The following is a 21,379-nucleotide window of genomic DNA, read 5'->3' as shown; positions in this document are numbered from 1 at the left end:
GTCTCGGCCTCCCAAAGTGCTGGGATTACAGGCTTGAGCCACCGCACCCGGCCTCAAAGTAATCTTTAAAGGATTTGTTTACAGTGTTATTTAACACTTGCAATTGTGAAGTCATATCCCCAGGAAAAATTACCAAATCTGCATTAAATTTGCCTCTTTTTTGCCCCAACTAATTCTTTTGGATGACTGCCATAAACATCCCAAATTAGAATTCTCTGAGGTCATTTCAGGCTATTGTGTCTTCCCCAAATAGTACTTCCTTGTTTGAAATAATCGGAAAACATCAGGTAATGCAAGACCTTCTATGAGAACTTGTACATACAGGGACTCTCTCTTTTCTGAGTAATTATTTTGGAAGGGGAAAAAAAAGCGTGCCTAATATTCAGGAACAGCTGGTCTGTACAGAAGTATTTGTTGTTCCATTGTTGTAACAGAAAATGATTGGAAATGCCCAGATATCCTAATTGAATTATTTGTTTCAGTGGAATACTAAAGAACCATTTAACAAAATCAAGGGGCCGGGCGCGGTGGCTCAAGCCTGTAATCCTAGCACTTTGGGAGGCCGAGACGGGCGGATCACGAGGTCAGGAGATCGAGACCATCCTCGCTAACACGGTGAAACCCCGTCTTTACTAAAAAAAATACAAAAAACTAGCCGGGCGTGGTGACGGGCGCCTGTAGTCCCAGCTACTCGGGAGGCTGAGGCAGGAGAATAGCGGGAACCTGGGAGGTGGAGCTTGCAGTGAGCTGAGATCTGGCCACTGCACTCCAGCCTGGGCGACAGAGCGAGACTCTGTCTCAAAAAAAAAAAAACAAAAAACAAAAACAAAACAAAAAACAAAGTCAAGGTGAATTTTTGCACAGGACTATAGACTTAAGAAGTATGCATCTCTTTTTGTATATACACAATCTATTTGGAAGGAAGGAATTGTAGTCGGTGATGGGAAGGGGAAGGGTTGCAGAGGTGGGAGGGAGAGTTACGTAGCTTTGCAGATAATTTGGAGCTTTCAAAACATGTTTTTACCCACATACATTTATTATTTATTCTAAAAAAACTAATTTAAAATGTAAAAGACTGGGCATGGTGGCTCATGCCTTAATCCCAGCACTTTGGGAGGTCAAGGCAGGAGGATCGCTTGAGCCCAGGAGTTTGAGACGAGCCTGGGCAACAAAGTGAGCCCTCATCTCTACAAAACATTTTTAAAAAATTAGCCAGGCAGGGTGGCACGTGCCTGTAGTCCCAGCTTCCTGAGAGGCTGAGGTGGGAGGATCGATGGAGCCCAGGACTTCAAGACTGCAGTGAGCTGTGATCCTGCTGCTGCACTCCAGTCTGGGTGACACGGTGAGACCTTGTCTCAAAACATTTTTTAAAAATTATGAAATATAGACGTTTGAAAAATAATTAAAATTTTCATCCCAAGAATTGTATGCAATCATTTTGTCTAAGCCCTTAATGGTTCCCTTCAAAGCTGTCAAAATTTTCCCCTGCCCCCTGCTATTGATTGGGATAAGAACTAAGGAGAGAGGCTAACTACAGGGGGTGTCTCCTTTGGGGGCTCTATTCTCAGCAATGGAAGGACCCCCGTGTGACAAACTCAGGGCTCACTTCTCCATGAGGCCCAGCAGGCCCAGTGCTTAGGGCCTACGATACTTCTAAGGACCCACAAGTAACTTTTTTTTTTTTTTTTTTTTTTTCTGGAGACTGAGTCTCGCTTTATCGCCCAGGCTGGAATGCAATGGCATGATCTCAGTTCACTGGAAACTCTGCCTCCCTGGTTCAAATGATTCTCCTGCCTTAGCCTCCCAAATAGCTGGGATTACAGGTACACACTGCCATGCCTGTCTAATTTTTGTATTTTTAGTAGAGACAGGGTTTCACCATGTTGGCCAAGCTGGTCTCAAACTCCTAACCCCAAGTGATCTGCCTGCCTCGGCCTCCCAAAGTGCTGGGATTATAGACATGAGTCACCACTGTGCCCAGCCTGTAATGTATTTTTAATCAGCTAAAAAAAAAAAGATTCCGCTGGGCACAGTGGCTCATGCCCATAATCCCAGCACTTTGGGATGCCGAGGTGGGCGGATCATGAGGTCAAGCAATCAAGACCATCCTGGCCAACATGGTGAAACCCTGTCTCTACTAAAAATACAAAAATTAGCTGGGCATGGTGGCGCACGCCTGTAGTCCCAGCTACTCAGGAGTCTGAGGCAGGATAATTGCTTGAACCTGGAAGGTGGAGATTGCAGTGAGCCAAGATGGTGCCACTGCATTCCAGCTTGGCGACAGTGAGACTCTGTCTCAAAAAAACAAAACAAAACAAAACAAGAAAGAATCCAATCCAGCCTGTAATTTTTTTTTTTTTTTGAGACGGAGTGTCTTATTCTGTCACCCAGGCTGGAGTGCAGTGGCATGATCTCGGCTCACTGCAACCTTCGCCTCCCAGTTTCAAGCAATTATCCTAGTTTAGCACCCTGAGTAGCTGGGATTACAGGCACGCGCCACCATGTCCAGAGAATTTTTGTATTTTTAGTAGAGACAAAGTGTCACCATGTTGGCCAAGCTGGTCTCAAACTCCTGATCTCAGATGATCCACCTGCCTTGGCCTCCAAAGTGCTGGGATTACAGATGTGAGCCACAGTGCCCGGCCTGGGTTGTATTTGTTTTGATATCAACACAGTCATAAGATATAGTTTTGTTTGTATATGCATACAAAAATTATACAAATTATATATATTTATAATTTAAAAATTGTACAATTATATATATATAACATGTATTACATATATTTGTAAATTTTTTTTCACTAGGAAGGGCTCATGAAGACAAAATGGCCTTGAAAATCATAATGTGGTTCATGGGCAAATTTTTTCTGCAAAGTGACAGGTAATACATTTTTCAGGCTTGGGAGCCAGATGGTCTCTGCTGCAACTCAACTCTGCCTTTGTAGCAGAAAACTGCTATAGACAATACACAAATGGGTGGGAGTGACTGTGCTTCAATAAAACTTTATAAAATCAGAAAGCCAGGTGTAGTGACTCACGCCTGTAATCCCAACACTTTGGGAGGCCGAGGTGGGTGGATCATGAGGTCAAGAGATCGAGACCATCCTGGTCAACATAGTGAAACCCCCATCTCTACTACAAATACAAAAATTAGCAGGGCGTGGTGGCACGTGCCTGTAGTCCCAGCTATTCAGGAAGCTGAGACAGGAGAATCGCTTGACCCGGGAGGCAGAGGTTGCAGTGAGCCGAGATTGCACCACTGCTCGCCAGCCTGGGTGACAGAGTGAGACTCCGTCTCAAAAAAAAAAAAAAGTTAATAAAATAAAATAAATAATAAAAATTAAAAAATAAAAGCAGACAGTGGGAGTGGGCCCAGTTTGGTCAGAGGGCCGTAGTTTGCAGCCTGTGCAGTTGGTGCTCAGTAAATGCTAGCACAGTATTTGCTGAATGCATGAAGGAACTGGAGAGAGAGGTTGATCCCTGTCCGGTGGCTGAGTTAGGGGAGGGAGGAGAGTAACAGGGAGTGGGTACTGGGCTGGAGGTCAGTTTTCTTTGTGTTTCCTCAGCCCCTAATTTGTTCTGTGACCTTGGGCAAGCTGTCGCCCCTTGATGGGCCTCAGTCTCTGTCTGTGGGATGAGGGCAATACCTCTCATTTGCCGGACTGTGTGAAGGAGATGAAATGTCACGGAGGATGTGGAAGTGTTGGAATAGGAAGAGGAGATTCCCTGTCGGCGGCACAGGGCAGGAACTGCCCACTTCCTGGAGGCCTGGCAGCCTGGGGAATGTCAATTTGGCAGAGGAAAGAAGGGGGTGGGGGCAGCCAACAGTGTGACCCGAAACGCAAACAGTCCCCAGAGAGGGGCCGAAACTCTCAGGTTGGTGAAAACACCCTTGTCAGGTTTCTATCCTGCCTCTCAGCAGGACAGGGGGAAGGTGCCCGGTGTCCCAGTGTGAGGACTATTGATTGGCCTGGACACCCGCTTAAAGCTGGAGTTTGCTTCTTAGTGGCCAGAGTCCCAGCCCCATGGAGGAAGCCCCGTGTCCCCATCTCGCCGCAGGGCCACCCGATGACCTGGTCAGACAAGCTGTATTGTGACCTGGACGGGCAATCTGGAAGCATGTATTGAAACTGACAACACACCAATGTCAGGTGTGTTACTTAGATTCCTGGCAAGTTACACAATTCACTCCAGGTGGACCAAATAAACTACAGTAGAGTTTTCATGACTCATGTGGTGTAGGCAGGGCCACCAGACTCTGCAAAGGTTGTCAAGGCACTCACCACCCCCAACCAGCACAGCGGGGTGCCATTATCACCCCAGGCTTAGAGGGCAACTGGAGGGGAGACCACAGTGGGAGCTGCAGCTGGCTGTGGGCGAGCATCTGCCTGCTTGGAGCTGTACTCATGAAAGGCACAGCCACTGCCAGACTCCACAGGGAAGTAGTGATGAAGTGGGAACATACCCTGACCTCCGTCTCCAGCCTTCCAGTCTCCTGCCGGCACTTCCCACTGGTAGAACCCAACCAGAAGCCAGAGGGCAAGGGAGCTGGCAGGAAAATGCCACCCACAGGGGCCAGGCTCCCAGGACGGTGGAGCAGAGCGGAGATGCACGCGGGTAGGTAAACAGAAAAAAAACTAGAGAACGGCACTCAAGAATGCATGAGGAGGTGCAGACATGAAAATTACTTGTACCACTGTCTGTAATGTTAACAGGAGCAACCAATCGGTGAAGGGAATTGTTTGAAAAACGATTACACCCAAAACTGTGTCAGTCAGGATAGACAAGGTTAAACTGCAGAAACAACTTAACTCTGAAATCTCCGTAGTGTAACACACAAAGTTTTATTTAACTCAGGCTATGTATCCAGCTCAGCTGAGGCATCTCTTCTTTTTTTTTTTGAGGCGGAGTCTCGCTCGTCGCGGGACTGGAGTGCAGTGGCCGGATCTCAGCTCACGCAAGCTCCGCCTCCCGGGTTACACCATTCTCCTGCCTCAGCCTCCGAGTAGCGGGACTACACACTGCCACTCTAGATTTTGTATTAGTAGAGACGGGGTTGACCGTGTAGCCAGTCTCGATCTCCTGACCTCGTGATATCGGTCCCTGCTGAGTACAGGCTGGCCAGCGCAGGACTGAGGCAGTCTCTTCTATCTCATAATGACCCACCATCTCAACAAGAGGCTTCAGGGATCAGGAGACGGGAAAAGCCTCAGGGGAAGAGGAAGGGCTTGAAACTCGCCTTGTGTGTGTGTGTGACGGAGTCTCGCTCTATCACCCAGGCTGGAGTACAGTGGTGCGATCTTGGCTCACTACAAGCTCCACCTCCCGGGTTCACGCCATTCTCCTGCCTCAGCCTCCCAGTAGCTGGGACTACAGGCGCCCACCACCATGCCTGGCTAATTTTTTTGTATTTTTAGTAGAGACGGGGTTTCACTGTGTTAGCCAGGATGGTCTCGATCTCCTGACCTCGTGATCTGCCTGCCTCGGCCTCCCAAACTGCTGGGATTACAGGTGTGAACCACCTTGCCCGGCCATAAATTTCCCTTTCTTTTAACTGTCTTTCACTAGAAGTGACCCTTGTCACTTCTGCTGGTAGCCCATTGGCCATATGTAGTCATTTAGGCCCCTACAAAGGAGGTGGGATGCCTTCCTGTGTACTCAGGGAGGGAGAAGAACTTGCTACCTTTATCCCTAATAGTCTATTGCACAAAACAGGTAGCAGCTAAAAACAATGAGGTAGGGGCTGGACATGGTGGCTCACGCCTGTAATCACAACACTTTGGGAGGCCGAGGCAGGTAGATCTCCTGACGTCAGGAGTTTAAGACCAGCCTGGCCAAGATGGTGAAACTCCATCTCTACTAAAAATATAAAAATTAGCTGGGTGTGGTGGTGCACACCTGTAATCCCAGCCACTCAGGAGGCTGAGGCAGGAGAATCACTTGAACCAGGGAGGCGGAGGTTGCAGTAAGCCAAGATCATGCCACTGCACTCCAGCTTGGTGAGAGAGCGAGGCTCTATCTCAAAATAAACAAACAACAAATACAATGAGGTAGATCTTTAGGTGCTGACACGGAAAGATATCCAGAATAAAATATTGAGTGAAAAGATAAGTTGCAGAACACTGCACACAATGATAACAAAAAATCCAGTCACAAAACAAATGCTATGTATGTTATGAATATATAGATACATAATATTTAATGAACAGACAGGATCTGGAATGATATATTGCAAACTGAAAAAGGGGTTACTTCTGGGGAGTGAAAGGGGATCCAGGTTTCAGCCTTATCTGTAATGTATTAACTTTATTTATTTTTATTTACTTTTATTTTTTTGAGATGGAGTCTCGCTGTGTCACCTAGACTGGAGTGCATTGGCACAATTTTGGCTCACTGCAACCTCTGCCTCCTGGGTTCAAGTGATTCTTCTCCGTCAGCCCCCTGCACAGCTGGGATTGCAGGCGCCCGCCACCATGCCTGGCTAATATTTGTGTTTTCTTTCTTCTTTTTTTTTTTTGAGACAGAGTCTCAGACTGGAGTGCAGTGGCATGATTTCGGCTCACTGCAACGTCCGCCTCCTGGGTTCAAGCAATTCTCCTGCCTCAGCCTCCCAATTAGCTGGGATTACAGGCACATGCCACCACTCCTGGCTAATTTTTGTATTTTTAGTAGAGATGAGGTTTCACCATGTTGGCCAGGATGGTCTCCATCTCTTGACCTCATGATCCGCCCACCTGGGCCTTCCAAAGTGCTGGGATTACAGGCATGAGCCACCGCGCTAAGCCTAATATTTGTATTTTCAGTAGAGACAGAGTTTCACCATCTTGGCCAGACTGGTCTCGAACTCCTGACCTCAAGTGATCTGCCCGCCTCAGCCTCCCACAGTGCTGGGATTACAGACGTGAGCCACTGCACGCAGCCTCTGTAATGTCTTCACTTTAGACACACAGAATGTATGCATATACTGCACTTGAGTAAGGAAGAGTAGCAGGTGCACCCTCCTCGGGGCCAGAGACCAAGTCTGAATCTAACTCTGCCATTCACTTTCTGAGTGACCCTGGGAAAGTCATGGGCTCCTTTTGGTCCTCAGTTTGCCCAATGAGGAAAGTGGATCAGGTGCTCTTGAAGGCCCCTTTCCACTTAGAGCCCCCACGGTGCTCATTTCTCGTCTCCTCTCCCCTCTGTCCTCTATTAGTCGCCAGCAGAACCCTCCTGCCCTGGTGGCCACTTGGCATCACACACAGCCCGAGCATCAAGCACCACTGTAGGACTGTCTGGGATGAGCCTTCACCTGGCCCACTCCTGCAGGGCCCTGGGGTCTCCCTCCCTCCCAGTCTCTCTCCTTGGCTGCTCTGGCAAGATGTTCAGGGAGTGAGCCCCAGTCAGGGCTGTGCTGCACACTTCTGAAAATGCAGGTGGGGCTGGGTGTGGTGGCTCACGCCTGTAATCGCAGCACTTTGGGAGGCTGAGGCAGGCGGATCACGAGGTCAGGAGATCGAGACCATCCTGGCTAACACGGTGAAACCCCGTCTGTACTAAAAAATACAAAAAATGAGCTAGGCGTGGTGGTGGGCACCTGCAGTTCCAGCTACTCAGGAGGGTGAGGCAGAAGAATGGCGTGAACCGGGAGGCGGAGTTTGCAGTGAGCCGAGATCATGCCACTGCACTCCAATCTGGGCGACAGTGAGACTTCGTCTAAAAAAACAAACAAACAAAAAAAAAAACAAAAGAAAATGCAGGTGGGAGGGGCTGGCACAGCCTTGAAGACCCTGAGTACTTTGGCCTAACTTTACATGTCCCAAAGTGCCTCTGATACGCCCACAGCATGAGCACTGGGTCACATGCAGCCAGGCTGCAGATCCCCCATTCATTCCTGCTGCCACGCACTAATGTACACCATTCTTCTGCCCGTCTTGTCTTTCTCCTTAACCTTCCAGATCCTTCCACCCTGTAAGACTCAGGCCATGAAGCCTTTCTCTAGGGCTTTCTCACACCAAAAACCTCCCCACTTGACAGCCCGAAGCACAGACTTGACCGCCCCGAGAACTTTGGTCTTCAGTTACATCTATACTTATTGGTCGTTTTGTTTTATTTAGATTTATATATCAAAGTATTTATGCTGTCTCATTCCATGAAACAATTGAAGCATCATTTTGCTGATATGTCTGTATGAAAGGCCTAATTATAACTAAAAAATGAGACAAGTGGACTTTTTCCATAGTAAAAGCAGAAAAAGCACATTATTAATAGTTTGGAAAAGATCAAAGAGGGCAGAAAAGCCAGCCATTATCCCAGCGCATCTAATACAAAATCTAACACTGTGAGCAATTTTTCTTCCCAGTCTTTATCCTGCTCATTTACACTTTAAAGACCACCATTGTTCAATTTCTAACCTGTTTTTTTCACTTAAAGTTGTATCAAATCTATTTCCATGTTGTTGCATGAACTAATTCCAGAATCATCATCTAAAAATTGTTGCATGGGGTCGGGCAAGGTGGCTCATGCCTGTAATCCCAGCACTTTGGGAGGCTGAGGCGGGTGGATCACCTGAGATCAGGAGTTCAAGACCAAACTGGCCAATATAGTGAAACCTAGTCTCCACAAAAATACAAAAATTAGCCGGGCATGATGGCAGGTGCCTGTAATCCCAGCTACTTGGGAGACTGAGGGGGGAGAATTGCTTGAACCTGAGAGGTGGAGGTTGCAGTAAGCCAAGATTGTGCCATTGCACTCAAGCCTGGGTAACATAATGAGATTCCATCTCAAAAGTAAATAAATAATAAATAAATATTGTATGGTATTTCTTTTCCTTTTTTTTTTTTTTTTTTTGAGACAGGGTCTCACTCTGTTGCTCAGGCTGGAGTGCAGGTGGCACAGTCACGACTCACTGCAGCCTCGACCTCCCAGGCTCAAGTAATCCTGCCACCTCAGCCTATTGAGTAGCTGGCAGTACAGGTGTGAGCCACCACGCCCAGCTAATTTTTGTAGAGATGGGGTTTCACCATGTTGCTGAAGCTGGTCTCTAACTCCTGGGCTCAAGTGATCCACCTGCCCTGGCCTCCCAAAGTACTGGGATTACAGGGGCGAGCCACCGCACCTGACCATATTCATTTCATCAAAGAATATGCTGCAACTTGTTTAACCAGTGTCCCATTATTGGGCTGGTGGCTTCCAGTTACTGCTGTTGCAAATAAAGCTGAATGAACAGTTTGGTACACAAAGGATTCCCCATGTTTTGGAAATATGCTTTCTGAATATTGATTTCTAAACTCTGCAGGATTGGTTTATGAAACTGAACAAGACGTGTTTGCAAAGCTGTTAACTTGCAAGTTCACATGGGTGCTAGGGAGAGTGGATGCAGCTGCATGTTGTGTAACTCAGCAGACCCCAGTGGGCAAGACAATGTGACTGGGATGGGAGTTTCTGCACTTTCAGAGCCCTAGCTCTGATGCTAACTTGCTATGTGAGCTGGGACAGGTCTGTTGCCCTCCTTGATCCTCAGACTTGGGTGATGAAATGCAAGGATCTGATTAAGGGACAATTGCATTTTGTATTTTTTTCATTACAAATTACAGAAATTCCAACTCGACCCTTTGGATTGACCAAAGAGATGGTATTTACTGGCTCTTGCAAACATGTAAGGGATGTTGACTTCAGGTCTGGCTGTATCCAGGGGCTGAAACAATGTCATCTTTCTGTCTTGTGCCTTTGTTGTTTTGTGTGGTGCTCATTTTAAGATAGACAAAGGCCAGACATGACTCGCACCACTGCCCACCCCTGGTAGGAATAGATTTGTGGATAGGGAACTGACTCCACCTGGGCCCCATCTGCCCCTGAAGCTGAGGAGAGAGGCAACCTTTCTGCAACTCATGAACTCAGAGTTGAAGGAGGGGCAGCTCCCAGAGGAAAATCAAGGTGTGTAGCCAAGAGATGGGAAGATGGGTTCTGGGAAGTCAGTGGAACCTCATGTCTGCACATTCTTAAGCCCATCTTTTCACTGATTCTTAGCACCATTGGGATCCTCACCTTATAACACAGGAAGCAGAGGCTGAAAGCTCAAGCAAGTTGCACAAACAGAGCTGGACTCTGATCCAGGATTTCTGAGCCCTGATCCAGGACTTAGTCAGATTCACCTGCTGCTTCTTCTCCGACGCTCCTTTAAATGTCCAAAGTCTGCTCCTGCAGCGCTGCATCACCTTGAACCGATTGCTGGCACAGGCATGCATGCATTCAGCAAGCCTCCTAATCACATTCTGTGCCCCCCTCCTGTTATCTGGGGACAAGGGGAGGACAGCTCATCCCCACCCCAGGAAACAAAGCTCTGCTTTCAGGAGCCCATTCCTCCATGGGAGGCATCTGCACAGAGAGTCAGTTGTCTGCAGAATGTCTTCCCTTCCACTAGAAACTGAATAAGAGGCTGTGGTAGGAAATTGGGGGTGGGAGCAGAGAAAGAGCCCTATAGACACCAGGAGGGTGTAGAGGAAGGGACAGGCTCTCTCACGTAATGAATGAAGTTGGCAGAAGGTTCTTTTTTTTTTTGAGACGGAGTCTTGCTCTGTCGCCCAGGCTGGAGTACAGTGGCCGGATCTCAGCTCACTGCAAGCTCCGCCTCCCGGGTTTACGCCATTCTCCTGCCTCAGCCTCCCCAGTAGCTGGGACTACAGGCGCCCGCCACCTCGCCCGGCTAGTTTTTTGTATTTTTTTAGTAGAGACGGGGTTTCACCGTGTTAGCCAGGATGGTCTCGATCTCCTGACCTCGTGATCCGCCCGTCTCGGCCTCCCAAAGTGCTGGGATTACAGGCTTGAGCCACCGCGCCCGGCCACGGCAGAAGGTTCTTACTGGAGCCAGCATGGTTCCAGAGAACTGACTGAACTGACCAGAGCCAATACCCATCCTTGTCTGTGCCTCAGTTTCCCTATCTGTACATGTTGCACAAGGAGCCCAGGAGCTTGGGCTAAGAACTTTCTAGCCCTGCAAATTCATTGACTAACAAAGGGTCAATTTCCTCACACTAGAGAGAGTGCTTACAAATCAATAAGAAGAAACATCGCAAAAGGCAATCGGGCAATGGTGATGAGTAGGCCATTATCCCCTCCCCCTACCAAAAAACCCCCCAAAACTCCCAAACCCAAAAGGGTTAACAATGAACATAGGCAAAAATGTTCGGATTCAGTGGTAATCAAAGAACTGCAAATAACGCCAACAAAGCATTATTTTTAGCAGTCTCACCAATTATGTTGATAAAGGTGATCTCACACCTAGTGGAGAGGATAGGCACTCAGCCACTTCAGGGAGGAATAGAAACAGGTGTTATTTTCTTTCTGGGAGTAATTTGTCAGTATTAAGCCTTGGAACACTGTGGGCTGGCAATTCTGCTTCTTGGACTCTCTCTGAAGGCAAGGATTGTGGATGTTTGCAAAAGTCATTTAGCAAAACAAAAAGAATGTATCTTTTATTTATTTAATGATTTATTTTATTTATTTTTCAGACCAATTCTTGCTCTGTCGCCCAGGCTGGAGTGCAGTGGTGTGATCTCTGCTCACTGCACCCTTTGCCTCTGGAGTTCAAATGATTCTCGTGCCTCAGCCTCCGGAGTAGCTGGGATTACAGGTGCATGGCACCACATCTGGCTAATTTTTGTATTTTTAGTAGAGACAGGGTTTCACCATGTTGGCCAGGATGGTCTCGAACTCCAGATCTCAGGTGATCTGCCCGCCTTGGCCTCCCAAAGTGTTGGGATTATAGGCGTGAGCCACCGCGCCTGGCCAGGATGTGTTATTAAAATTATGAATCAGATCATGTCAACTTCCCCCTGCCCCTTAGAATACTCCCACAGTTTCTCTTCATCAGGCTTAGAACAACTCCGACTCTACCACGTAGCCTGGTCCTGCTGTCTTCCTCCCACCTCCATCCCCTTCACCCACTGCCTGTCTCCTTTCTGGTCCTCAAACCAGAAAGGCCAGGCCTGGTCCAGCCTCAGGATCTTTGTGCTTGCTCCTCCATCTGCCTGGAATATTCACCTCCCTAGAATGTGACCTCAGTAGGAGGGTCTCTATGTTTTTTGCTTTATTTTGTTTTGTTTTTTCCTGAGATGGAGTTTCAGTCTTGTTGCCCAGGCTGGAGTGCAATGGCGTGATCTTGGCTCACTGCAACATGCAACCTCTGCTTCCCGGGTTCAAGTGATTCTCCTGCCTCAGCCTCCTAAGTAGCTGGGATGACAGGTGCGTGTGACCATGCCCAGCTAATTTTTGTATTTTTGGTAGAGACAGGGTTTCGCCATGTTGGCCAGGCTGGTCTCGAGCTCCTCACCTCAGGTTATCCACCCACCTCAGCCTCCCAAAGTGCTGAGATTAGAGGCATGAGCCACCATGCCTGGCTGAAGGTCTCTATATTATTCGCTGCTAGACCCCTGGCCTGAACTCCGACATCAGTAGATGTTCCCTGAATACATGAAAGATTAAGAGCATGAACTTTGGGGTCAGAAGCAGGTGTGGGCTTGAGTCCCAGCTCCATCACTCGTTAGCTGTGTAGCCTTGTGTAAGTTCCTTCACCTCTCTGAGCTTTGGGCTCCTCTGCTGTGAAGTACAAGCAGAGGAATTCCCTCAACGGGGGTGCAGAAGCATATCAAGTCTGGTGCAGTGTAAGCCCTGGAGGATCATCTATGATAATTACAGGCATCTCTGAATTTTATCTGTAATTGTCCTGCCATGGGTTGAGGAACTCCAGGCATCCATAGAGTGCATCCACCAAAAGGATGTAGTAGGAAATGATCTACGGGCCGGGCGTGGTGGCTCAGCACTGTAGGAGGCTAAGGCGGGTGGATCCCTTGAGCCCAGGAGTTTGAGATCAGCCTGGCCAACGTGAGGAAACCCTGTCTCTAAAAAAATTACAAAAATTAGCCAGGCATGGTGGTGTGCGTCTGTAATCCCAGCTATTCAGGAGGCTGAGCGGGGAGGATCACTTGAGCCTGGGAGGTGGAGGTTGCAGTGAGCCGAGATCGCACGACTGCACTCCAGCCTGGGAGACAGAGTTAAAGTATACAGTGAGTCCTTAATGTTGCCAATAGGTTCCTGGAAACTCAGACTCTAAGTGAAAGGAGGAACTACATGCTGTAGGAACTTAACTCTTGTTTATACCAATTAACCTACGGTAAAATTGGTTTTGTTATACAGTCTGTTGTTTCTGCTTAACAGTTGAAGTTTCCAAGAACCTACCGATGACGTTAAGTGAAGACTCACTGCACCGTTTGCTCGCGTATTTTATCGTCCTGCGCATATGATGCATGCTCATAAAAATTCAAGCAATGAATCAAGTACAAAGTGAAAGTCTCCTACATCCCACAATTTCTCATCCAAATTTCATGCTATATTAAATGAAAAAGGCAGGTTAAAAAAATCCCAATATGTACAGTACAAACTCACATAAAAATTAAAATATGGCTGGGCACAGTGGCTCATGTCTGTAATCCCAGCACTTTGGGAGGCTGAGGTCAGAAGTTCGAGACCAGCCTGGCCAATATGGTGACACCGTCTCTACTAAAAATACAAAAATTAGCTGGGTGTGGTGACATGCGCCTGTAGTCCCAGCTACTCAGGAGGCTGAGGCAGAAGAATCCCTTGAACCCAGGAGGTGGAGGTTGCAGTGAGCCAAGATCATGCCACTGCATACCAGCCTGGGCGACAGAGCAAGACTCTCTCTCTCTCTCTCTCTCTCTCTCTCTCTCTATATATATATATATCTCCTCATAAGGAAAAGCCTGGAGGATTTACATTAAAGTGTCAAGGATGTTTGGTGGGAGAGCAGAGATTGCTCGCATTTTTCTTTTTTTTTTTTGAGACGGAGTCTTGCTCTGTCGCCCAGGCTGGAGTGCAGTGGCGCGATCTCGGCTCACTGCAAGCTCCGCCTCCTGGGTTCACGCCATTCTCCTGCCTCAGCCTCCAGAGTAGCTGGGACTACAGGCGCCTGCTACTACGCCTGGCTAATTTTTTGTATTTTTAGTGGAGATGAGGTTTCATCATGTTAGCCAGGATGGTCTCGATCTCCTGACCTCGTGATCCACCCGCCTCGGCCTCCCAAAGCGAGGGGATTACGGGCGTGAGCCATCGCACCCGGCCAGATTGCTCGCATTTTTCATGGTCTTTTTTGACTTCTCTTTTTTGAGACGGGGTCTTGCTGTGTTGCCCAGGCTGGAGTGCAGTGGCACAATCACAGTTCACCACAAACTCAAACTCCTGGACTCAAGTGATTCTCCCACTTTAGCCTCCTGAGAAACTGGGACTACAGACACATGCCATCATGCCCAGCTAATTAAAACAATTTTTTTTTGGTAGAGATGGGGTTTCGCTATGTTGCTCAGGCTGGTCTCGAACACCTAGGCTCAAGGATTCCTCCCGCTGCAGCCTCCCATAGTGCTGGGATTACAGGCATGAGTCATGCCTGGCCATTTTTGGCTTTTTCGTGGCTTCCTCACTGTCGGTGATGGCTGACCATGTATTACTTTCTGTAATCTGAAAAAGCCCATGTGGCCGGGCGTGGTGGCTCATGCCTGTAATCCCAGCACTTTGGGAGGCCAAGGTGGGCGGATTATGAGATCAGGAGATCGAAACTGTCCTGGCTAACATGGTGAAATCCCATCTCTACTGAAAAAACAAAAAAAATTAGCCGGGCATGGTGGTGGGCACCTGTTGTCCCAGCTACTCGGGAGGCTGAGGCAGGAGAATGGCGTGAACCCGGGAGGCGGAGCTTGCAGTGAGCAGAGATCGCACCACTGCACTCCAGCCTGGCGACAGAGGGAGACTCCATCTCAAAAAAAAAAAAAAAAAAAAGCCCAGGTAGCAGTTAACTTGATATCCCCTGCCTTGCCCCAACCCCTACCTTCCACCCTTTGTCTACTTGATCCGCAGGGGCTCTTGCAAAGACCCAGGTGTCCTCTGCTATCATAAGCAACTTGGGGGTTGTGCCAGATACCCCAGAGGGAGCCCTGGTTCTCAATATACTTTTGACAGATGAAGAGATGGGTGCCTTGTGGTCCTGGAGTTTGGCAAGCTCCTGAGGAGTCCTGGGTGGCCAATTAAAATGCATGAAGGGAGGCATGAATTTGGAACTCAAGTTACCCTAGGACATTGACAAGGCAAAAATTTAAAAACCAAACCAAACTGAGGCCAGGCAGGGTGGCTTACACCTGTAATCCCAGCAATTTGGGAGGCTGAGGCGGGCAGATCACTTGAGGTCAGGAGTTTGAGACCAGCCTGGCCAACATGGTAAAGCCCTGTCTCTACTAAAAATACAAAAAAAAAAAAAAAAAAAAAGAGAGAGAGAAAAAAGAAAAAAGAAAAAAGAAAATTAGCCAGTGGGCGTGGTGGCATGTGCCTGTAGTCCCAGCTATGCGGGAGGCTGAGGCAGGATACTCACTCGAACCTAGGAGATGGAGGCTGCAGTGAGCCGAGATCGTGCCACTGCACTCCAACCTGGGCAATAGAGTGAGACTCCATCTCAAACAAACAAACAAACAAAAAAACTAAACCAAACCAGAATCTGACAGCTCACACTGGCTTCAGAAATAAAGTGAGTTGATTGGTATGTGAAATTGCAAAGTCGGGCCCTGAGCCCTTAGGCATGGCTGGATCCACGTTCTCAGATGACCCCTTTCCTCAGCTCTGTGCCACTTCAAGGCTGTTTTCCTCTGTACTGGCTTCGCTCCGGGGCAGGCTCTCTCCCTGTGGGAGCAAGATGGCCTGTCAAGGGCTCCAGGCTCACATCCCAGGAGCTCAGCAATCCCAGTGGACACAGGTTTCTTCCTCCCAGGGACTCCAGGAAAAGTCCCAGGGAGGCCCTGATGGGTTAGGCTTGGGTTTCCTGCTGCACCAGGCACTCGGGGGCTGCTGGCTGGTCCTGGGGCACAAGCCCATCCAGCCACCACTGGGTGAGCAGTCAGCTCTGCCAGAGTCCACGCACTGAGAGGGAGGAGGGGTTGTTCTTGCAGGACAATATACGGGCCCCTGGCAGAGGGAGGGGAGGCCAAGCAGAGCTCCTCCTCACTAGCCGCTGGAAACCCGTGCTCTAGGAAGCACAGAACTGCCCTTTATCAGGAAAGCTGAATTAATCACAACCCCCTGCTCTCTGCAGAAGAGCAGATGAGGGGGATCCTCCGTAGGGGTGGGGCGGTGGGGGGGTAAGACAGTGGAGGGTGAGAGGAGAGTGCTGTCTGGGGATCAGAAGACACAGTTCAAACAGTAGGTGGCTATGACCTAATCAACTCCCTCTCCAGGCTTCAGTATCCCCATCTGTAAAGAGAGATTGATTGGGCTGGAGTCCACAGGTTGTAGGATAGTGCTGCGTCACTGGCTCAGAGGAATTCCTTCCTTCCTTCCTTCCTTCCTCTCCCTCCCTCCCTCCCTCCCTCCCTTCCTTCCTTCCTTCCTTCCTTCCTTCCTTCCTTCCTTCCTTCCTCCCTCCCTTCCTTCCTTCCTTCCTTCTTTATTCCCTCCCGCCTTCTCTTCCTCCCTTCCTTCTTTCCCTCCTCCCTCTCTTTCTTCCTCCTTCTCTTCGTCCTTCTTTCCTTCCCTCTCCCTCTCCCTCCCTCCCTTCCTTTCTTCCTCCTTCCTTCCTTTCTTCCACCAAAAATAAAATTCTAATCCCCCTCCCGCCAGTCATCTGAATGGACTTCCTCCTTTTGGCCAAGGGCACTCCAAAGTTAACCTGAAAAAGTGCTAGAGGCCATGACGGAAAGGGTGGGGAGTCAGACATGCCTCCTTATACCCTTTTCCCTTTTGGAATTTAGGAAAAGCCAACCAGCATTTAGCATCAACACAGATCTCAAGTCTGATTAAAAACAAACAAACAACAACAACAACAAAAAATGTTTATAATCCATTCTCTTGGAAAGCCTGCTACCTGGAGGCTTCATCTGCATGATGAAACCTTGGTCTCCACAACCCTTTATCACAACCCAGACATTCCTTTCTATTGATAATAACTCTTTTCAACAAAGTAAAATTTAAAATCTATGTATAACTTGGAAGCCCCCACTTTGAGTTGTCCTGCCAAACTAACATTTATCTTAACTGTATTTGGTCTCGTTTCTCCCCAAAATGCATACAACTAAGCTGTGCCCTGACCACCTTGGGCACATGTTCTCAGGGTCTCCTGAGGGCCGTGTCACAGGCCATTGGTCACTCATATTTGACTCAGAATAAATCTCTTCAAATATTTTTAGTTTGACTTTTTTTTTTTTTTTTTTGACAGAGTCTTGCTCTGTTGCCTAGGCCGGAGTACAGTGGTGAGATCTGGGCTCACCACAATCTCCACCTCCCGGGTTCAAGCAGTTCTCCTTGCCTCAGCCTCCTGAGCAGCTGGGATTACAGGTGCCTACCACCATGCCTGGCTAATTTTTGTATTTTTAGTAGAGATTGGCTTTCACCATGTTAGCCAGGCTGGTCTTGAACTCCTGACCTCAGGTGATCCACCTGCCTTGGCCTCCCAAAGTGCTGGGATTACAGGCGTGAGCCACTGCGCCCAGACTTTCTCTCTCTCTCTCTCTTTTTTTTTTTTTTTGAGGCGGAGTCTCGCTCTGTTGCCCAGGCTGGAGTGCAGTGGCGCAATCTCGGCTGCAAGCTCCGCCTCCCAGGTTCACGCCATTCTCCTGTCTCAGCCTCCCGAGTAGCTGGGACTACAGGCGCCTGCCACCACACCCAGCTAACTTTTTCTGTATTTTTAGTAGAGATGGGGTTTCACCGTTTTAGCCAGGATGATCTCCATCTCCTGACCTCGTGATCCACCCACCTCGGCCTCCCAAAGTGCTGGGATTATAGGCTTGAGCCACCGCGCCCGGCCTCTTTTTTTTTTTTTTAAGAGTCGCGGTCTTGCTCTGTCACTCAAGCTGGAGTGCAATGGCATGGTCCTAGCTCACTGCAGCCTCGAATTCCCGCCTCAGTCTCCTAAGTAGCTGAGACTACAGGCGTGTACCACCTTGCCCTGTTTCTGAACAGTTTTAAATGGAATCCAGTTGATCCCATTAAGAAATCATGCTGTGACCCATGTTGAGAGAGGAGTAATATTATTTGTCCAAGAGAGGCCTCTGAGCTTGGCTGTCAGTGGAGGGGAGTTGCAAGGCTATTTCTGGCGAAGCCTGGAGTGGGTGAAAGATGTGGGGGTGGGAGGTGTCAGAGGTGCTTGGAGAGGAAACCTGAGCCTGGGGCTTGGAGCCCAGAGTCTGGGAAGAAGGGCAAGTGCTTCGGTGAGGGAGGAGCTGGGGCAGGGCAGCCCTGTCCCCAGGGCCCAGTGGGGTGAGGCCTCGGCAGCTGGGAGGTAAGCGGGTGGGACAGGAATGTCCCTCTTCCCAGGCACCTGTCCTCAGGCTGGCCGACCTGTGACCCCATCCCACAGGCAGGAAACGGACACCACCCCAGTGCCCACCAGGTACCTGCACTTAGAGTAGGGATATTGGTAACGAACCATCGAGAGCCTTTCACAAGCCAGGAGCTGTTCTATGTGTTTCTAAGCATCAGCTGCACCAAGCCGCGTGATGGAAGAGGCATGGCCACGTGCCCATTGTACCGGTGGGGAATCGGCTCAGAGAGGTGGAGGTACATGCCCAAGGACGCACCCCCACCCTGAGAGTGATGGAGCCGTGGTCAGTGTCTGGGTGCCTGGAACAAGGGGCAGGCTGGGCTCAGAGCTGAGGAGATCCATGTGCTGTGGAGCCAGAGGCAGAAGGAAAGAACTACCTTGAGGAAAGCAGGCGGAATCTGGGATGGGGAAGCCACACCCTGGGCCTTGAAGGGTCTATGCCATTTGCACTGGATGAGATGTACAGGGAAAAGTTTTCCATGGGAGGGAACAGTGTAAGGAAAGGCATAGAGGCAGGCAAGTGCAGGGGACATTTGAGACAGGGCGAGAAGCCTGGCAGAAGCCTCTGCCAACACTTTGTGGGTCATGATGCCACTTGAGAAGTCAGCTGAGGGTGGAACTGCTGCGTCTTGAAAGTGCTGTGAGGCTGAAAATCCCCGGCATTTACCAAGGTAGCCGAGGGGGGCTGTCCCCTACCTCCCTGTATGGTTTCTCAAATTGTCAAGGGTAAGGAGGAAAGTCTGGGAGCTGAAGTTCCCAGAGGCAGGGCTGGAGGGTGTAGACGGGCTCCTCTGGGACCTACACGCAGGACCCCATGTGGCCTGGGCACTGTGGATGCGCAGGAAGCCGACATTCCTTCCCGTGAGCCCGAGGAGAATGGCCTCTGTGTGAGCCACAACAAAAAGGCTTTTCTGCCAAGTTGAAGGGGGAGGAAGCAGCCAATTCAGCCCCTGCCCCAGCCTGAAAGAAGGCTCTGTTGGTGGCCCTGGGGTCTTCGATGCATAGAATGTGCGAGGAGGAACGCTGATGGGCAGGGGCCACCTTGCCCCGTCCCGATGCTGTGGCAGCACCAGGGTCGGGTAGAGCTGGGCTGCGGTGCAAGTTAGTCCAGCTGTGTCCTAAGGGCATGGCCATTTCCTAGCTGTGTGATGTTGGTCAAGTCACTTCACCTCTCTGAGCCTCTGTTCTCCTGAGTAAAATGTAGATGGGAAACTTGTGAGCCTTGGGGTCACAATCACATATTTAGCATGTGCCTGGTGCCAGGCCCTGTTGCCAACACCTTGCAGCCACCCAGCATCCTCTGTCCACCTCCCACAGGCTGCAGCATCAGGGCTCAGGCACCGGATATTTAAGACTCTAAAACCCCAAGCTGTGCAAATGCAGGAAAAAAAAGTTATAAGGAAACGTGTCAAATCATGTCAAATTGTCAACACAGGCTGGGAGATTATGGTGACTGAGACTTTTCTTCTTTTTGCTTATCATTAATGTCTTAGTTTTTGCAGCTGGGAATTGGTAAAAAAGTAAAGGAAAAATGAGTGCTGAGGGAATGGGGGCTGCGAGGGGCCCAAGGTGAGTTTAGGTTACACTCACCTTAAAAAACAAACAAAAAAAAACAATTTAAAGATGCAGGCTCCTGTTTAATCCTGGGGAGAAGGGACGGGGATTAGGCCTCAGACAGGCCTGGACTCTGGGCTCTCTGGACGTTGGGGGGGAAACAGGGCCTAGCTGCCCTGCCCACCCCTCCTCATGCAAAGTCCCCTGTAAGGATAGATAGGGCTCTTGGATGGGCCATGCCTTCAGCCACTGGGCCTCTGAGATTTTAGCAGCCAGCATGAGGGAGGAAGGCTCATTAGGCAGTTTATTAGGCAGTTTCCTGAGGAGCTGAGGCCTCTGCCAACTCTCTCCCCTGGCCTTGGCTGTGAGGAAGGGCTTGACTCAAGGCCTTTCAAACTCTCCTCTCATCCCTGGGCCCCCACACTGCCCTTCACCTGCCTGGTGACCTCTGGGTTTTGGGGGGACCCTAGGGACTCAGGTAGGAGGTAGACCCGGGAGGGACCCCATGGCTTCTGCCACAGGAAAGCTGACAAGATGGCAGCTGCTTGGAATCCCCCCTGCTGCTGCCAAGGCCCCTGTGGTGGGGGAGCTCACCGGCTGCTTCCTAGATGAGCCCGAGAGAGGCCTTCGAGGTTTCCAAGGGCCAGCACTTCCTACTCTCCTCAGCCAGTTTCAACACAAAGAGAGGAAGGGGCGGGATGGGATGGGACCGGTTGTGGGTGTGGGGGCTGGGCCTGGAACAGGAGGAAGGACCCTGCCTGAGGACTTGCAGAGGCCTGGCCTGCTCCGTGGTGGGGGTGCGACCCCTACTGCGGCAAATCATCACATTCCTGGGGGTCCAGGCTAGTACCTAAGAGGCTTGGCCAAGAGCATGGATGTGGGGGCTAAGGAGGACCTCCCAGGTCCACAGCCATGCTCAGTCTCCTGCCGTCCTGGGGTATCATTTCCACACTGCACAGGCCTGGGTGGGATTTTCTGCTTCTCAAAGATGAAAGGGCAGGTCTTAGGTGTCTGCCACTCTGAGCAGCATGTGTGGGGAAGGGAACTTTTGGAATCAAAGTGGCACCATTTCCCATCTCTCTCTGTGCCCGGCTCTGGGCTCCCATTAGTGTTCAGAACCCAGCCTGGGAGGCCTGGCCTGGCTCTTCCTCCACTCCTAGATGGGAAGGGCTTGTGGCAAACTGGGTTGTCTTCTCAGCACGAACAAACAGCAAACTAACTCCATGCTCCCTCCCTGCCCCACCCCGGCAGGGTGACCCCAGGTGCCCTGCCTCTCCCTTTTCTGGACTCTTGAGGGCAGCCCTAAGCTCTGCCCCTCCCAGGGCCTAGTTTCCAAGGGCCATCGGGAAGGAGCCCCCACGGAATTGGAACAAGGTCTCCTTGGCATTGAGGTCAAGCCCCCTAACCCTAGCAAGGGCTGGACCCCCACCACCTGCACGCCCTTCCAGCTGGAGGCTCCAGCCGAAGGCCTTACAA

The 21,379-nt window shown here is 49.8% G+C and overlaps 1 pseudogene; it reads left to right on the top strand.

The window, feature by feature from the left end:
• LOC117088606 overlaps window positions 1-19,272 on the top strand; it is a 45,459-nt pseudogene extending 26,187 nt beyond the window's left edge.
• Window positions 19,273-21,379: the final 2,107 nt, after the last annotated feature.

This window comes from Trachypithecus francoisi, unplaced genomic scaffold (assembly GCF_009764315.1).
Source record: "Trachypithecus francoisi isolate TF-2019V2 unplaced genomic scaffold, Tfra_2.0 Lachesis_group10, whole genome shotgun sequence".
In the NCBI taxonomy this organism is placed as follows: domain Eukaryota; kingdom Metazoa; phylum Chordata; class Mammalia; order Primates; family Cercopithecidae; genus Trachypithecus; species Trachypithecus francoisi.
This window is presented reverse-complemented; position numbering and strand designations above follow the sequence as displayed.